General features: G+C 37.2%; 1 long non-coding RNA gene across 1 annotated transcript; it reads right to left on the bottom strand.

The window, feature by feature from the left end:
- Positions 1-2,679: 2,679 nt before the first annotated feature.
- Positions 2,680-12,779, bottom strand: LOC120589399 (uncharacterized). The gene is made up of 3 exons (XR_005649478.1): positions 12,385-12,779; positions 6,381-6,439; positions 2,680-5,339 (listed from the first exon to the last, which is right to left on the bottom strand). It is a non-coding gene; the product is annotated as an uncharacterized LOC120589399 (long non-coding RNA).
- Between the last annotated feature and the right edge of the window lie 6,280 nt (positions 12,780-19,059).

Genomic DNA, 19,059 nt, shown 5'->3' with positions numbered 1-19,059 from the left:
AGCTTTATTTTTTAAACATACCATTTATTTTGTTTGAATTGTCAGACTATTTAGATTTCATAATGCTTTTGTTAAATGTTTACAACAATAAATTTGAATTCAATAAATATTATTGGTCATTGTGCTGATGGATGCATGTTACCCATACGACCATTTTAAACATTAGCAATTTCTTCTGTTAAGAAAAAACCTAGAAGCTTTTTGTTGAAAGCATTCATTCATTCCAAGTTGATTATGCAAACAACCTCATCAGTCACTTAACAGTTATACATCTTTGAACTTCTGACTACTTGTTGTATCCGCTGGGTATTTAGTTTGACTGTATAGTTTTATTTGCTTCTGTATGTGTATTTTTGTGAAGTGTTCACAAGGGTTAAGTTAAAATAAAACCAAGGGGCATCTTTAAAAAAAATTTATTTCTTTCAAAAATAGTGATTCTTACCCTGTTTATCCTTCCAAAAGAACATTAGTAAATTTCTCAAAAATTCAAACGTTTGAAGGGGATTGCATTCAATGTTAGCATCATTTTGGAGAGCGCTGGCATCCAGAATATTTTGTTTTACCATTTGAAAGATATTTATTCAAATTATTCATCTGACTTTCAGTGAAGTTCAGCCATTTTCTCCATATAGGTAGACACTTTTTAAAAGATCATTTCTATGGATTTTCTATTTTTTTTTTTGCAATTTTAATGTTATCTTTTCTCCATTACATTTTTTTATGGTTTTTATCAGCATAAAGAAAAACTAAAAACATTTAATTTGTGTAAAGTCACCAGACTACTAAATTTGGTTCATCTGCTTTGCCATATTCTATCAGTGAGGACACTAATGTAGAGAAAAATGCTGTCCTCTGATAATGGTCTTGGAAATATGCAGCATAAACTCAGAGAATAATTCCACATTATTTGAGTGGCTCCTTATTATTATTTTTTTTTAAAAAACATATTTGTATAAAAGGTATTCCATCGAAAGAATCACAGAATATTCTCCTCATTTTTTCTCAATTTGACTTTAGCTTTTAGATCTAAAAATGTTTCTAAGATACATTTTTTAAAAAACAAAAAGTATGAAAGGCTGAAATATTCAGTATAGTTACTTTAGAATTTATAGGCATTTAGATTTTTTTATAAATCTCTCTGCTTGTTAAAATTTCCCTGATTATCTCTACACCCAAAAGTAATTTCACCAATAATGTTTTTTGATGGCAATAGAGAGATAATTAAGAGCCAAATGGGTGACTTTTGTTAGCAAGTCTCCTTTTTCTACAGTGTATCAAAAGTTAAAAAAATCAAAGACTTCAATAAAACATTTCAAAGGATAAAATCAAATCCTCAAATCAAGAAACAAAAGACTCTAAGTTATTTATTCTTCCAAAATTATGCCTAAAGAAAGAAGTTCAGAAGGTAGTAAAATACTATGACTTCCTTTCATAAGGCTGAATACTTTCTGGTTTTGCAGACAATATAATTTGGAGAAGGAAAGAGAAATCAGCAGGTCTCTGACTTTCTTGGGACTAAACTGAACAGATTTTTAAACCAGTTATACTCAGCTGCTTCAGGTGCATGAAGACTGCTCTCAGACTTTATTGAATTGCTGGTTAATACACAGGAGCTAAATTAGGTTTATAATTTCAGATGTCTTTTTTTAATGACTCATTTTTCTGTCAATAAAATTGACAACAGAGACCAGCACAGTTCCTTTGCCCACCTCTGATCTGCCTTGTTGAGTCATGTGATGCAGTCGAGTGTTGCCAGATATAGGCTATCACTCTTTACTGGTGTTTTCATGAAAATAAGATTAAAGCTATGTAGCCTGCACAAATCCAGGGAGGTTTGCAGCAGACATGAGGGATGGCATCAAACCATAAGGTCTCACATAGGACGTTTTCATTGACAAGACAAACTTTTTGTATTAAAAGATGATGGCAGTTCTTTTTCTGCTAAAATTCATCTCTTTTGTCTGGGGTTTCCTAGACAGACCCCAGAATCTTCTAAAAGACTCAAATAGTTTATCTTCCTTCCTTCCAGAGACTAGAAAAGAATCTCTAAGATGAAATAGGGAAGTTAGGTTTAATCATGAATTGAAGTCTTATAAAGAATTTGCAAAATGTGTTCATCACAAGGAGAAAAACTGTCTTTTCAAAGGAAAAAAAATGGATAACCCTCAGCTTTATTCTGTCATTTTCCCTTATTGAGGCCAATTCAGTCATTTAATGGTTAATGTATCCAGATAGCTTGTACTCATGAATATTTTGACATTTAAAGACAGATAACATAGGGACAGACATATGCTTGCCAAAGGAGCGATAGATATGCTGATAAAAGCAACCTTGGTGATAATCTACTTAACACATACCCCTCTCCACTTTAGAAGAGAAAAATGAAGAGGCTCTTGAAAAAACTATGAGAGGTCAAGTGCAAAATATAAATTATAAATAAATTTTAAGTGTCATTAATTAAAAAACATTTAAATTAATTTAAATAATAATTAAAAATGTAAGAATATACTTTTTAAATGATGTTAGCTGTTCAGAAAAATAAATAAGTAAGTAATTTTTAAACATATGCTGAGATGCTCATTCTCATTCAAAGTAATAAAAAATTAATTGAGATAACATTTTGCGTGGATATTGGCAAAATATATTGATAATATATATATTTTTTAAGTTAAATGACATGTTCATTGATGAGACTATGGGGAAACTGGCATTCTCATCCTTTTTTGTGAATATCAGTTGGTAGAAGTTCTGTAGAAAGCAATTCGGTCATATCCATCAAAATTATAGATGCACCCACTGTTTCACCCAGTAAGTTCCAATTTTAGAAAACAATTCTACTTATAAACTCCCACTCATGCAAAATGTCTTTGAACAAAGATATTAATTGAAGCACTGTTGGTAATATCAAAAAAAAAAAAGGAAACAATTTAAAGGTGCATCAGTAGAAGGCTATTAACTATACAATATATTTAACTTGTGAATATGTACACTGGAGTACCAAATGGCATAAGAAAGATAAACAGATAACTATGCAAAAGTTTATATGGTATAAGTTTAATTACAAAACCAAAATGCAGAATAATGTGCAAAATAAAGCTCTATTTGCACATAAAATTTTATCGGGGCATAGATTACCTCTAGGGAAATATATAACAAACAAACAAAAGTGGGTACATATGGGGATGAAAATTGAGAAAATTTTTAATCTGTATCATGCACCTTTGTTACCCAGAGCGGGGAAAAAGATAGCTAATAAAATAATTGGAGAGAGAAAGAAGGAAAGAGAAAAAAGAACATAAAAATAATTCTCTGTGTACAGAGAATTTACTCTGAGTAAAGTGCTTACTGTGTGAAAGGCAACCGGCCTTTATTGATCATTATTCTCTCTGTTTTTTATAGGATTTTAGAGTTTGAAAGCATTTTCCCAGAGTTGGTGCCAAGAGATCTATATTCCAAAACTTGGACCCATGCTGACTCATCGCCTAACTGTGAGGAAGCCATTTTATCTTTTTATAGTTTTATAACTTACTCTTTGTACAGTGATTTTAAGAATCACTGTAATGCTGAAAAATAAACCATAGAATTGAATGGTTTTATCAGCAAACGTGCTCCATACTTCTAAAAATTGTTTCCTTTGGGTCCTTAGAGAAAGTAGAATATTTTAATGTTAACCTTTTTAATTAAAAAAATTATTTTTATTAAGCCATTTCTTTCTCTTGCATTTTCTCTGATTTGAGTTAATATATTTTAGCTACCTCTTTCTCATTTGTGTTTTTGCTGACAGTCTTCAAAAACAGCATTTAATTTACTCCTGCTGCCAATGCAGTGAGTTAGTCAACCTTTTAACCATTGCCAGTCTAATTCGTGCAACTACCATGCATCTGCCTAGCCACAACATGAGTTACTCTGGGCACTCTTTCTTATAGTTCCACCATATTTTCCTTTCACATTCCCACCAAGCCAGGTCCTTGCTCAGATTGTTGTTAGTTCTGCTGAGGCTAGGAGGAGCTACTGTCAGCTCCAATTGGATTCTATTTCTCACTACAAGCATATTGTGGAATATGCTCCCATAATCAAATTTATTCTGTGATAGACTATGTACTAAAGGTCAAACTAAGATGGCCATTGGCTTCCTCCTTGATTCTAAATTGATGTTATAGTACATGAATCTCTCCTTTTCTCCTTGTTTACAGGATGACAAAACCTTGGTGGAAATGAGTTCTGATAATCTGCCCATCGAGCTCCCTTGTCCTTTGGCGGTTTTATTTGGAATGAGCTAGATTTTGAGTCTGAAATCCTTGCTGCTCTAAAATAAGGGAAGTAAGGTCATTGTATCTCTATGTCAGAGCCTCCTCTGATATCTCTTCCCTTAATCCTTAATCATTACACTGTCCTCTTTCCCCTTGGTTAACATATAGGATTCTACTCTTGAGTTGGTCCTTGACACACTTCTGTAATACTAATACCACAGAAGAATGGGGAAGCTCTTCAGGATTTTGATTTACAAGAGATAATCAAGACTCCAGTGAGTTCCCAGAGATTATAGTAGAAGTGACTCTCCATTAACAAGGCTTTATTAAGTTACTTATTATATAGCCTCAAGTAGCATTTAATATAGTTGGGGACATGAGAAATGGAACAGTCTATAGAAAGCAGTAAATGATGAATACCAAATAGTATATAAATTAAAATATCTTGGGAGCACATAATCAGATAGCAATCACCTTCAACTGGAATAAGTATGGAGGACTTGTTGGACAATAGCAATTGGATTTTCAAGGATAGAAAAGGTTTAGGTCATTGAAGTGAGGTAATAGACACCACCAATGGAGGAGCAGGCATAGACAAAAGAACAAAAGCAGTAACAATACATAAAATAGGTTTGGGGTGCAGTGAGCACACATATTGGCTAGAATGGAGGTATTCTCGAATGTAGGTCATAGGACTTGTCACACTGAGAGACACCTTCTTTCAGAAACTACCCAGCCCACAGTCTTTTGCTCAGGGAAGAAGCCCCAGTACCCATCCTCTCCCCCTGCTTTTTAAAAACTGCATGGATGGACAGCCACTGGTTAAATTGGATTTTGGCAAGTGACTCTAAAGTAAATCAATTACCACTATGGTGTCCTAATACAATAGCCTCTGCCCAGATAAATTAGCTTAGCTGAATTATTTATACCAACTACTTTGGGAATTTGAAGACTGGTCATATGATAGCAAAAGAAAGCAAAGACAATGTGACAGGGAGACCATATAGGACAATGAACCCTCTTCCACTTCCCTTGTATCTGAAGTCTCTCTGCTTTGCATCCAAAAAAAGCCAAGGATCCCAGAGGTTCCTCTAAGAGATGAAGAGGATAGAGTTACGGGACAGGGCCCTGGGTGTTAGCTCTTACCCATGGCCTGGGAATTTGTAGAAATATCCATGATGCCTCAGCTCACCACCCCCATGGCTAGAAAAAGTGTAGAAGCGGGCTAACACGGGGGGAAAATGGAGATAGCACAGAGGCTTTGCTGTCTGTCAACATATGAGGCTTCTTTCCAAGTTTAAAAATTGCGGGATTTAACCTGCATATAAAAACATCACCTGGAGATACACATATTTCCATCTTTATTTCAAGAGAGTATAGCACCCGAATCTGGCACCTGAGTCTTTGGAAATGAAACCAGCTTCCTTACCTATTAGATATATAATGTAGGACAAGTTGCTTAAGTGTCTTTGTACCTCAGTTTCCACATCTGAAAACAATGAAGATGATGATAATAGTTATATCTACCTCACAGGGTTGTTATAAGAATTAAATAAAGTGCTTAGAGCATGGCATGTAGTAAGAGCTACATCAGCATGGATAAATAAACATATTTTTATTTCCAAAGATTCTATATAAGTACAGGGGTTGTTGCATGTCATATATAGATTTAACCCAAAGCCCTGGACCCTATGGACTTATGTAAAACACTAAGAGTCATTTTCATGATTAATATATGACATGATGATATAGGGAGTCCTGTTTGGGTACCCTGCTAACAAAATATAATACATTTTAAAAGAAAAGGGACTCTAGAATTCTTTCTTTGCATAACACTGAGCAGCAGGAAGAGAAAAACTTTGGGACCTCATGTCGAGAATGTGAACCCCATAGAGGGACAGCAGCCCAGGTCGTCACAGCAGCCCCTGCAACTTCTCTGTGTACAAATATGTACGATTGTGCCTCACAGCGCATTTGAGTTGAAGGAGAACACTTCAGGGGACTCCATTCTTTCTTTGTGAGGAGAATGCAAGAGCCGGCAATACAGAGGTTATATCAGCGAGGCATTTTTAAAAATCACTTGTTAGCAATTCTCTAAAACAAAACAACAGGAAACAATAAGAGCAATACCTAAAATGCAGGCTTTGGAAGCTGACAGTCACCGCCCTGGCATTAGCTTTGTCTTCACCCTATAACAGGAGACACAAGCAGGATACTTGGAGCCCTCAGCTCTGAGATGGAGAGAAGATTCTTTTACAGCAATTCTGGAAAGACAGAGAACTAAAGAGTAGAAACAAGTGATCAGCAGTTTTCTAATAATGACTGGGACCGGGGTGGAGGGTAGGGGGGTTGACAGGATGTTAAAAGCTCGAGTTTTTAATGCTAAACTTGTTTCCAGTCACATCTAACACACTTGAGTCCCACGTAGGTCTACCTTTCTTCTCAGGACTCCCGTGGGAGTCTTTTCTGACTTTGGATCCATTTTAACCTTCTTTTATTCCCACATATCTAACATCTAGCAAAGCTTTACTTCCTGCACACATGACCCAGCAGTGCTCTCAAAACCACCATTGTCTCCGTCTTAACGTCGCTGATCAAAGCAAGATATTTATTTCCCTGAATCTGTTCTATCTTGAAAACTTCCTTCCTCTTCTGGTTTCAATGGTCCACAATCTATTCAAAACATGTGAAAAGACTTCATTTTCTCAAGCATCGCTTTGTCACAAGATTTCCTTTTATAGAATCCTATGGTTGTTCTTTATTGCTTCCTGAATATCACTAAAACGTAACCCTATGGACTTTATTGCCTCCTGCTACTGGCCTTCCCATCCTCCCACATATTATCTCAACCTCGTCTGCCGTATTTCCCATTACTTTACCATTCTGCTGCCATCGGAGAGCTTTATTTGCCATCCTCTTTCTCAGACCTCATCACTCATGCTCCATCTTCCGATTAACCACACTTGTCCCGCTTCTTGCCCAGCCACATCTTTGAAGATCTTCTGTACGATGGCTTGTACTCGAAACTTGCTTATAATTAGTTTTCCCAAACAATAAATCATTCTTCTTCTTTCTTCTCAATTCCTGAGAACTCCACCATTACAAACACGGAGGACGATGAAGAAAAAGATAATGATGATAACTTCGATGAATAAAATGGTAATCAGAGCTTGGGCAGAAGTGAGCATAGCTATTTCTCACACAAACACAATCTTATTTTATCATCATTGTTTTCGTTGTCATTTAGTTAGCAGAGGCTATGTTCTTTTTTTCCTTGCATCTTCCTATATTTCATGTAGTGTTTCATATACATGGAGTGAAAGAAAGGTAGATGGATAAACTGAGTTTTCATTGCATAGTTTTAGAAAATAATTTCTCCATAGGACTTCTGCTTTTCTTGCTTTACAAGCTGGGGTGATCATTTGCCTCTCCCTTCCTTCTACCAGGAGAGCTCTGAGGATTAATGATAGAATTATGAAAAGGACTTGTTTTACAGTCACCAAGAGAAGAATTTGAAATTCAAGAGAATGATAGCCCAGAGGGTTACCCAGACTGAGAATATTCCTCCTGTCTCCTTCCTATATCTATTCTAGCTTTAAGGATACGAAGTAGGCACAATTAAAGAAAAAAAAAAAGAATCCCAGAACGCTGAGGTCTTTATCCTAAAAGTTAAGATACACACTGGGAACTAGTTAAGTTGACCAGCAAGTGTGGCAGAAATATCTTCTAATGGTATGTAATTACTGTGCACATAATTCAGTCCCTTGAGGCAACTTCCAAATAAATGTTCATCTCTTCCATAGGCATTAAAACCTACCACCTTTGGGAGGAAAGCTCTAAGAAAAGGTAATTTTGGTTTTTGCATTACTAAATCAGCACTCTGCAATAAAATGTTTACTCTATTTTGGTATTTATTGAGAAAGGTTAATATTCTGGGTGGGGGTGTGTGTGTGTGTGTGTGTGTGTGTGTGTGTGTGTGTGTGTGTAAACTACTGATTTCTTCCTCTAATTCTGCAAAGTATTTAACATGCAACACCATGGTCTGCCTTTTGGAGGAGAACGACCTTGCAGAGACGCCAATTATCTCCACTCCTGGCATTTTTACAACCTCTGCCCTTTTGTGCTTTATGCTTTTTCAGAAACTATATTTTTTCTTTTTCTTTTTCTTTTTTAGGGCAATGTAACTAGATCCAAGGTATATTTAAATAACCATAATGAGGGCTTATCATGATTGAGGAAAAGCGAACAAACCTAGTAGAGGAAAAAGGGAGAAAGAGGAAAAGGTAATCAACACAAAATGAGCATAGACAGGGTGCTTCATGTGCTGCTAGGTATTTTACTTTAAATTATGTAGACGATAAATATTTTATTTTGCAAAATTTGAAAGAATAAACACTCATACATTCTTCACTTATCTTCACTGATTTTAAAATTTGCCCCATTTATCTGCTCTATCTATATTTATATTTATATAATAGATAAAATAGATATAGATATAGAGATAAAGATATATATAGACTGACATATATATGTATATATGTATGTGTATATATGTATATGTGTATATATACAGCAAGAGAGAGACTCATATTTGTGTCTACATAGAGAGAGAGACACATATATTATATGTGTGTGTATGTGTTACACATTTTAAAATTGTAGACATCATGATACTTCCTAAACAAAGATGCTTTTGTACAAATTCTCGCCCTCGTTATCGGTGATTCTGAGTTTGATCTTTTAGATATCTCAATTACAAGATCTCGTGTAATTTCCCAATTGAAAAAACACTCAATTTTAAAGACATTTTCTCTTACAATTCAAAAGTAACATGAGGAGGGTGTGGTACATTGAAAATATCCTTTTCTTTATCAATGTTTCACCTATTTTAGCATCTATTCGAGAAGAGATTATTATCTGATACCATTCTACTGATGTGGAAACTGAGTTGTGCCTTCCTCACATCAACTAGCTAGTGTGTGACTGAGCCAGGCTCAAAACTAGTCAGGGCCTCAGACCCACCATCAGCTGCCATCCGGGGTCATGCTGCCTCATTAAGATCATGATAGGATCAGCTCCAATTCTTACACCACAAACCAGAGAAAATCCACTGCCTTTCTTAGGATTCCTGTAACTTCCTCTGGGACTTACAGTCTCACGAATACTTCTGGTTCCAACTTCTGGCCCTGGTGAATTGCTGTCCCTTGTTTCACACTAACCCAAATTCTGAGCCCAGTTTCTGTCCTCGATTTCTCTACATAAAAGAGCTTTCGTGTGGGGAACGGACTTTATTGAAGGTTTGTAGAGATATTAAAGGAAAAAAGTTTACTTTGTCCTTTCCCTAAAATCTAGATCGAATATTAGACATTTCTGTTCTTAAATGTCAGTTGTCTTACTCCACGTTTCCATTCACCCACCACACCTTCAACATATTTTTCCTCTTATGAACAAAAAGATGAACTTCCTCGCATATTTTGATGGAAAATAATTCAGCCCTCCTCAACCCTTACAGGAAACTCCTCTGTGCTTGCCTCCCTGTGTGTATCCAGACTCAGCCAAAGCTTTAAATCATACACGTTGTTTAAGTAAGCTTTTAGCTTCCAATTCTTTCCCAGTCATTCTGAGGAAGATTGGAGGAGGTAGAAGAGGATCTTGCTATATCTTAGATCAGGCCCAGAAAAATCAAACAATTACCCTAACACCCTAAATTTCCATGAGGGTAAAACAGGAACTGGACTGGATCACCAGGAGGAGTGACAAGAGGCTGACAGTCTCAGTAGAAATGATGGAAGAGTTGCCTTTGAGATTTACAACAACTCGTTTGGGGGAGTACATGGAGTTCGTTCATTCCTTCCCATAGAAGCAAGTGACCTTTACATGTATAAAAAAAGAATACGAGAGAGGGAAACTTTTTATAGAGATATTAAAGAATAAATATAGATACTTGAGAGGCAGTATCAAACTTAATGAATTATGTTCTGCCTTTGAAAGAATAAGATATGATCCTATAAGAAGAGACAGACACCAAATGTCTCCAAGCAAGATCAAAACCTCAAACATGCCTGATTTAACAAAAGACAAAAGAAAGATGATAGAATTTGCAATAATTTCCTTAATTTTATAAATATTTTTAGAATGCTTTATGTGGTTCATTTTTCAAGAAGTTTTGTTGTTGTTGTTGTTTTGTTGTTGTTGTTGTTGTTTAATCACAAAGACTATAATACAGGGGGAAAAATCAGAACTTTAGGCAACTTCTAGACATGCTTTAAAATTTGTACACACATCTAAGAAAACTTTTATGGGCATTAAACATTAAATATATTTTATTCAAATGATATTGCCAAAATGTTCCCCCAAACAAGACTCATTCCCAAAACAACCAACTTTCCCCACCAGGCGCTCACTCCAGCCACTTCCTTCACACTATCCAATTTCAGAGCAGCAGACTGTGAAGCATCCAGCTCATTTCACACACGATCTTTTACTGCTTTGAAGTTGAGAACAACAAGGTCGATGTCTGTATTCTGTTTGGAAATGGAAGAGAATACAAAAGATTTCCCAATAGGCTACTCTGTCAGCTTGTCACAGGAGAGCAAACAGAACTTGTGGAAAAGGACAAGGTCCCTGGCTCTGTCGGCACTGCCCTGAACGATGCCACTTTGAGTTGCCTCCACCCCCAGCAGCCTATCCATCCCCCTGCCCACCTCTTCTCCCCTCTCTGTTCTCATATTTATTTTTTTCCCAACCACCAACTGCTTTCCAGTTTCGAAAGAGTTTTCTGCCCTGTGGGCACGCCTGTGCCAGAGTTAATAAAAGTTTTGCCATTGCTGTGCCTCTTTGCTGACACCATTTCAAGAGAAATAACTCAGGTAAGAATTGTTCCTAAGAGGATAAAGAAGAAAAGTCAAGGAGATTTGAACTAAAGGTTAGTCAGTCGTCTTTTGAAGATCTTTTCTCCTCTGCCACGATCAAGGTGAACTTCTTCCCCCCTCAGAGCCCCTCCTCTTCTAATCATTGTTATAATTTCTTGTAGTCAGACCTGTTCTTTTTAAATCTACTTCTAGCTTCCAAAAATTACGTGAGCTATAAGGAAATGGAAGGAAAACAGTGGCGACAAAGTCCAGGGTCAGCCAGAGAGATGACTTTGAAAGATTGGAGGGAAGATGTAGAGAGGTGTCAGTAGTTTTTCGAAGAAGAATTTCAGAAAAAGAAAGGAAGAATAGGCAGAGGTGGCATAAAGTGGGAGAGATACTGGGTTGCCCTTGGTAACAAAATTCAAATAGTTCTAGGTAACCATGGGCAAGTCATTTTTTGTTCTTGAGGAAGGTTATAGTTTCTTTAATATTTTTCTAAGAGTAGAAAATAAAACAAATTATGGGCATTTTTCCATAAATTTCAAGGGAATCTGTTAGACTGATAAAAAGATTCCATTTCTTTTAATACGTTTAATTATCAAATTCTGATTGCTATGAAATAATAAATAATAGTTCACATTTGTTTAATGATTGGTATGAGCTAGGAATTATTTAAGTGCTTCGTTTAGATTACTCCCATTTTATAAACAAGGAAGCTAAAACTTAAAGAAATAAAATAATTTGCCCAAGTTTCCAAAATTACATGATTGGTAAGTGGTGGAACTGTGCAAAGCTCCACAGCCTACTCAGGACCCTATGCTCTGAAGGTGAACCAGCTAATACAGGAAAATTTCTGAAGAAAGATTTGAGTTCATTGAGGAAATTGTTGGTGGCACAATCTGAATATCCTACCTATGGCTCTACCGGACCCTCCCAAATCCATTTCTGGTTAATGTCATCAGTACCACATTTAGGCAAGCTGAATACAAATGTCCAGAAAAAGATCACCAAGAAATTAGTGGAATTTTACTGGTCCTAGAAAGTCATGAAAGCTGGCCAGCTGTTCTCCCATAACCATGAATGCGCTTGAAAAAAGAGATTCACATGTGGGTGGGAGAAAAAGAATGACTAAAGGTTGTTTACTGGAAAGAGGGAGAGAGAGAGATAGAGACTGAGAGAGAGAGACAGAGAGACAGAGAGACAGAGACAGAGACAGAGACAGAGACAGAGACAGAGAGACAGAGAGAGACGCAAATTTGCCTGAGGGTGAAAATACTCACTTTGAGGTGGTCCCAGGTCTCACTATGACTGAGACAGAAAGAGAGAACAGGGAGCTCTAAGGAAAGCCACGTTGCCTCTGTCTCCCTAGAGGGGAGGATATGGGGCACTCCCTGGTGCTATCCACAGGAAGCAGAGTCTGGCATTATAATTGGAGCATTAAAGTGAAAATGCATATGGGGCCCTTAATGGTTCCCAGATCCCCACTTCCTCTAAGCCTTCTTGGGTAAGTAAACATCAGCAACACTTTCCAATCCTGTTCTCACTCACCCTCCCAATCAAACCTTTTACCTTTGTGTTTGCTCATACTCAACGATTTGTCTTTGAGTTTTCAGCCTGATCAATGCTCGGAAATGGGGCCTTGGAGAGTCACGGCCTTTCACATTGGATTAATCCCCCTGCCTGCCCAATAACAGAAATGACAGTGCAGTGCCCAGGAGCCCTAGTCCAGATAAACTAACCAATGTCTACAGAGGATGATGAAGATAAAAACAGTGCATGTACAATTGTCCTGAATGCTGAACACATTAGCTATTCGTCGTTACTCCAAACATATATATTAAAGCTTATCCACTGTGAAACCTGACATTTTTCTAGATGATGGTTCAATTTAAAAGGAGGCCCTTTAAAAAAATGATCTACTAGCTTTAAATAAAAATTTAAAATACTTTTTACATTTTAAACTATTAACTGTTTATTTAGGATCCCATTTTACATAGCGACCCACTATCTGCCAGGTCATTCCATAAAAGGATTTCAAATAGGACCAGATTTCTTTTTCAACTTAGCCAGTAACAGCCCTTACTTCTTAAAAAATGTTTCAGAAAATTGGAAGCGTATTGAGAAAAAAAGAAATAGATCTGATTTATGAAGCCCTACACATTACTCAGACCTCTGAAGTTCTCTTGCTACTGTCATTTACTACACCCACCAGAGAGACCCACCTGCCATGCTTCTCCCAGCCTCGCCCCACAGCTAGCTTGCTTCCCCATTTAACTGCCTACCCCATCCCAATTCAAATATCTGGATCCATGATTAATTTTTTAAATTTTGATTTGCAGCATATATGATCAATGAATCAATCTGTGCAAAAGGATTCTGGGTAACTACACCTAAGAAAGGTTTTTACCTGGGACCTCCTAATAATGATGTCTGTTTCAACACTTGTGCACCTAGCAGAGATCATTGATCCTCTGACTGTCCTCTTGGTGCCTACCAACTCCTGGCCATCGCAGTTCTCACCTCTCCAGGGTGTCCCCTATGCTCACCTCAAGCCCTCCCTTCAGGCCGCTTCAATTCTTTATTTCTCGTGCAAACTGTAAATCTGTTGTGACATGGCCCTTGGCACTTTCTGTGGATGAGCTTCTTTACTAGAAGAAATTTTAAATGAATCTGCTCTCTGTGGCAGCTAGCTGGGAATTTTATCATTCTGAGAGAAAGCCACAAAGAGAAAGTGAGCGAGAGAGAAAACCTTGAGTGACTCATTTACAAACTAACTCCTAAAACACGTAAGGTTTCCGAATGTACGTAAAATTTCTACTGCATGTATTTGTCCAGCATGCAGCAGTGAGTTGTATGTTCCGCTTATCTCTGGTATAATAAGGGATAATAACTTTGCCTCCAGAAGTTGCCCTACCCTCCAATAATATTGATGTGCCAGCGTGGTGTGTCAAGGCAGGAGTCCTTGGAGAAAGAGATAGAATGTCTACAGAGGGCAGACTGGAAGATCTGCTTCTTAGATGCTGCTGCTGGCCACATGCAAATGCAGGGCTGAGTTTGGGGCATCAAAGATGGGTGAGGGAAACAAAGTGGCAGTTATTTATATAGGCTTCATAGAGGAGCAAAGGTTTTCTAAAGAAAGTCTTCATCTGAGAAGGATAATTTGAGAAGGATGTTTCTTCATCCATGGTGTTAACTGATGTTTCTTAAAGCAGAAATTCTTACTTGGGCTCTATGAAAACCCTGAGTGTTCGAGGGGGAATTTGGTGATTGGATACAGAATCATGTGACATGTATTTATGTGGTGTGTGCACTGGGTGAGGAGAATATTTCCAGAATAGGATTCGTAAATGTTAACAGGGTCTCAAGGATAGTTCGTGACATCAACATATTTATAAAAATGAAAAGAGAATTATAAAGTTAAAGAGACCCAGAGAGAGACATTCTGAATTACTGTATGGAGATATTATACCTACGTATTGGTTTGTTTGTTTTCTTTTTTTTAGATTTTCTTTTATTCTTATGTCTACGGCACTCGATCTTCCTAGGCGGTCTCTCATCCAAGTACTAACCAGGCCCAATCTTGCTTAGCTTCCAAGATTAGGTATTGTTTTATAGGGTAAAATAAATGACAACTCAGGTAAATGAAAGGAACTATTTATTATTATTACTATTTTGTTGTTATTATTTAACTTCCCTTTCTTGTGCATGAACCTAGTGAAAGTGGGGTGCCTCATGGAAGACAGATAGGCGGGGATGAACAGTGCTCTGGAATCCCAGGGAGTCAACCTTCTAAGCCTCTTTTTCCAACTCTAAAATAAGGATTAGATCTGTATTTCGAGTGAGCTTTCAACTCTCAATTGCCACAGCAAAGTGTTTTGCTATACCATCGTTTAAATGTCTGTTCTCAAATGTACATTTAACACAAAACAAACTTTTTAAATAACAAAAAATGAGCCAAAAAAAAAAGAAAAAAGAAAAGAAAAACCCAAGCATTTGCTTTCTTCTTAAATCTCTCCAGAAATAAGACCCTTTGATGTCAAAAAACACTTTGGAATATCTACAGAATTGGGCCCAAAGCACTACTTACTTATGATTTGGTGACAGCCATTGAAACGAGCATTAAAACTTGGGGGGTTGCCTGATTTATTGATAACTAAACAGTAACTGTAATGCTTAAACTGTAGCCCGCATCAAAACCACCTAGAAAGCTTTTAAAATACAGATTTCTGGGCACCACTCCCAGAATTTCCGCTTCAGCACATTGTTGGTGGAGCACCTGAGAACCTGTCATTCTAACGTGTCCCTAGATGATGCTGATGCCTTCTGTGCAGGGACAACAGTCTCGCTCCACTCACTTGGTCTCTGCAGTACGCCACCTGCACCCTTTACCACCTCCACACTAGAAGGCTGTCTGGAACCAAGAATAACCCATGTGGATGTAAGAAACGTCCAATCTTGTAGATAATTTTTACAAACTTATTTGAGCCAAACTGATGACATATGCCAGGGAGCAAGATTTCAGATGCTCTAGTTTTTTAGTTTAACAGGATAAACAGTTTTTTAGTTCCTTTGCGCATTGGAGATTAAGAAGAGGACCTAAGGAAGACTGGAGAAAGCAAGGCAGGGACTGGATGACAGGATAGTTAACAAGATTCCGTGTTCTCTTGAGGATTAATACCCTCTCTAGGGGTATTACTTCTAGCATCTTAAAGGTGTGTTAACCTAGACGCATAAGAACAATGGACGAGGCTGGCTTAAAACCTTAAAACCTAAAGAAGTTATAAACCATGACCTGCCCAGTTAGGAATTTATGATCAGATTACTTTAATAGGTTACTTTCCAAAGAATCTTTTTTTTTTTTCATTCACACCCAGTTGACTGTCATAGAGGAGGCTTAGATCTGTTCTGATTTTTTTTTTTAATCCCTTAGAGCAGATAAGTGATGTTTAGAAATTCATAACTCTCTTGTAAAACCTTACTCCTTATATCCAGGTATAGATTCATTCTCTGATAACTTATCAGTTTCATTGACTGATTCTGACCTCTGGGTGGCAGCAACTCTAATCTCTCCCATTTTCCCAAAGAAAAGAAAGGAGCCATGTGAACGTGTTAAAAAGTTAATACTATTGAGCCTTAGATCTGACCAGGCAAAGAGAGAAAGCCAGCGTTCAGTGTCACGGCTTAGGAAGCATGAAATGAGTAGTGTCTAGGGACTACCGAGAAACAGACGGCACATCCTTCGTGTCATATATTTGCCACCTACTCATTACATCTCACTCAAAATAAATTGTGATATTTTATTGTTGTTGTTTTCCTGAGCTCGAACTTAATACTTTGTTAGTAATTGTCATTTAGTTCCACAGAAGATGCTACTGCTTCTGGCGAGGAGCCGGAAGTGTAACAGATGAGCACAAGAGACTGAAGAACTGGGTAGAGATCCAATTTTGCCGTGTCCTTGCTATGTGACCTTTCTGATCCCACATCTCCTTGTTGGTATAGTGAGAATCACTTAGATTGCCAGGAGTCCTTGAGGGAATTCGCAGTTTTCTTTCCTTCCAGTTCCCTATAGCTCTCCATTCACAATGTGCTCTATCACCCACTTTCAAAGGACCTAATACATATCAGAACTTCTTGGATGACACTTAAAGTAAATTTGTCAACTTTTAGAGATCATATAAACTCCATTTCTCCTACATAGTCTAAAATGAAAGTCATAATATTTAGATTCTTGACACACTGCTAAAAGTCTTAATAAAACATCAAAGTTTTATTAAGTATGCTTCTATTACGTCCCTAGTTATCTAGTATTTGTTTAAGGTATTATGCTAGACTCTATATTGCAGGAACTCCAGAGTTCCTTGATTGAAGCATCAGCATCACCTGGGAACTCATCGAAAATGTATATTCTCGGGCCCCTCCCCAGAACAACTAAATCAAAAACTCGGTCCCAGCAATCTCTGTTTTAATTAGCCCTGCAGGTAATTCTGATGCTAGCTACAGTTCGCGAATCACTGCCCCCAGGAAATTTAAGGAAGTATTAAAGACACTGATCGTAATGCAATGAAAATCAGGTGAGAGTTCAAATGGCTACCAGATAAAGCAGTATGTAGCAGCTGAGTATGTGACGGTATGTGGTAGTACGTGACAGAGCTCAAGAGTTCCATGGAGGGACAGAGCACTTCAGGTTGGAGTACAACGGGATTCATGGAGGGGGTTAAGTAGAATGTGGAGTAAAGGATCTTAAAATGCAGAGCAATGGAGAAGAGCAGAACAAGCTGCAGGAGCAGCCTGAACAAAGCTTTGGAGGGAGGTTAATAATTAATTCAGAGATGCTGTGGGTGATGAACTAGGAGAAGCCGCAAGGTGCTACATCAAGGAGAATTTGAAACACTGTGCTAGATATTCACTCTCAAAGCAGTGGGAAGCCATTGTAGGTTTTCGATGAGGAAAGTTTCTCAAACTGATCTCGGTTTTAGAAAAATAACTCTGGAAGCAAGGTGAGGGATTGAGTATACAAGAGTTTAGAGGCAGATAATGATGTGTTATAACTCTTCTATGAGTGACTCTGAGTTCTAATTTAAAATAGCCAATATGGCTTAAAAACCACCGCATTAAAATAGAGATTGCACATTTTGTTTAAATGAGAAATGCTGCTGGTCTCATTGCATTCTGATGTGTACCATATGTTGTGACAAACTTCAAGTCATTTGATTAAAATAATAAATATTTATTTGAATGTTTTTTTTTCTGTTACATAGTAAATAAAATTCCATAGGATGGTGTTTCTCATCCCAAACTTTCCTATTATGCAAAAATATGCTTTCAAGTCTTGTGCTCATATGTCATCCTAACTTCCTCTTCCCTAGTAAGATGACCCAACCTTCCCTGTTCATCAGTCCGTCCTGCAAGGCTGTCAGTTCTTTCCATCCTTCATGAGATGGATCCCAATTTGAATTTCCCTACTGTTTACAGCAAATGTGCTTCTCTATGTAGCTCATTGCACATATCACTGGCTAATCAGCCATGACCTTGTGTCTTCTTTACTAAATACTGCCCCATCTCAACCTCTAAAAGTCATTCTTCAGCTGGGAAATGCCTGTGTGACCTGGTCTAATCAGTCAGTTCAGTGGGACTGGGAGGATGGGCAGGACTTGGTAGGCAGGGGGAAGGAACATAAGGTGTTCAGAACATGCTGGAAATTGCAGCTGGGGCTTTTTAAATCCGATTTCTTGTAAGAGTAATGTTCAGGGTTTAGGTGCTAATAATTCTATTTTTTAAATATCAGCCAAACTAATCATATGATCTCCGGTTTCTCATTTTTCCCTCAGTTTATTCATATCCAAAATTTGGATAATCCTTAGGGTTTTAGCAAGCTATGATGGTTGCACAGAAACTATTATTACCATTTCTGAATTGTTGCAAGCAAATCAAAGCCCTTTTGTTTGATAAAAAAAAGGATCAGTCTTGATTATTAAATTAGTTAATAATGGAGAAGATACACATAAGTTACTATAATTCAGTGATGTGCATTTTATTCTATGTATTAAAAGGAGAATAAAATATAGTTTGTTCAGTAAATACAAAGGAAAAACAGCACAAAAATTCTTATAAGCAATACATACTCACTTTAATTTTTATGTTTAGTTTTCAGAGATAGAGAATATATGACATCGAATTATGTGGAAAGTAGATTCAGATTATAAACTGAATGACAGGCATCATTTGGCTCTAAAAATAAAATTTTAAAATTGTTTTCAAGTTAAATTTTACCCTAAAGTCAGGGTACTTTAACCAATACTTTGGGCCACAGTGATACTATTCCATTTCATACCAAAGAAGTCAGAACATCAAAAAGAGAAGGAAGTTGCTTAAATTTACACATCTGACAAGTGGAATTTCATACAAGAATTAAAACTGAGTCTCAGGATTGGGGGATAGATGAATAGGCAGAGCAC

Source organism: Pteropus medius, unplaced genomic scaffold (genome assembly GCF_902729225.1).
Source record: "Pteropus medius unplaced genomic scaffold, Ma_sr-lr_union100, whole genome shotgun sequence".
In the NCBI taxonomy this organism is placed as follows: domain Eukaryota; kingdom Metazoa; phylum Chordata; class Mammalia; order Chiroptera; family Pteropodidae; genus Pteropus; species Pteropus medius.
The sequence above is the reverse complement of the archived record's forward strand: the minus strand, read 5'-3'. Positions and strand labels throughout refer to the sequence as shown.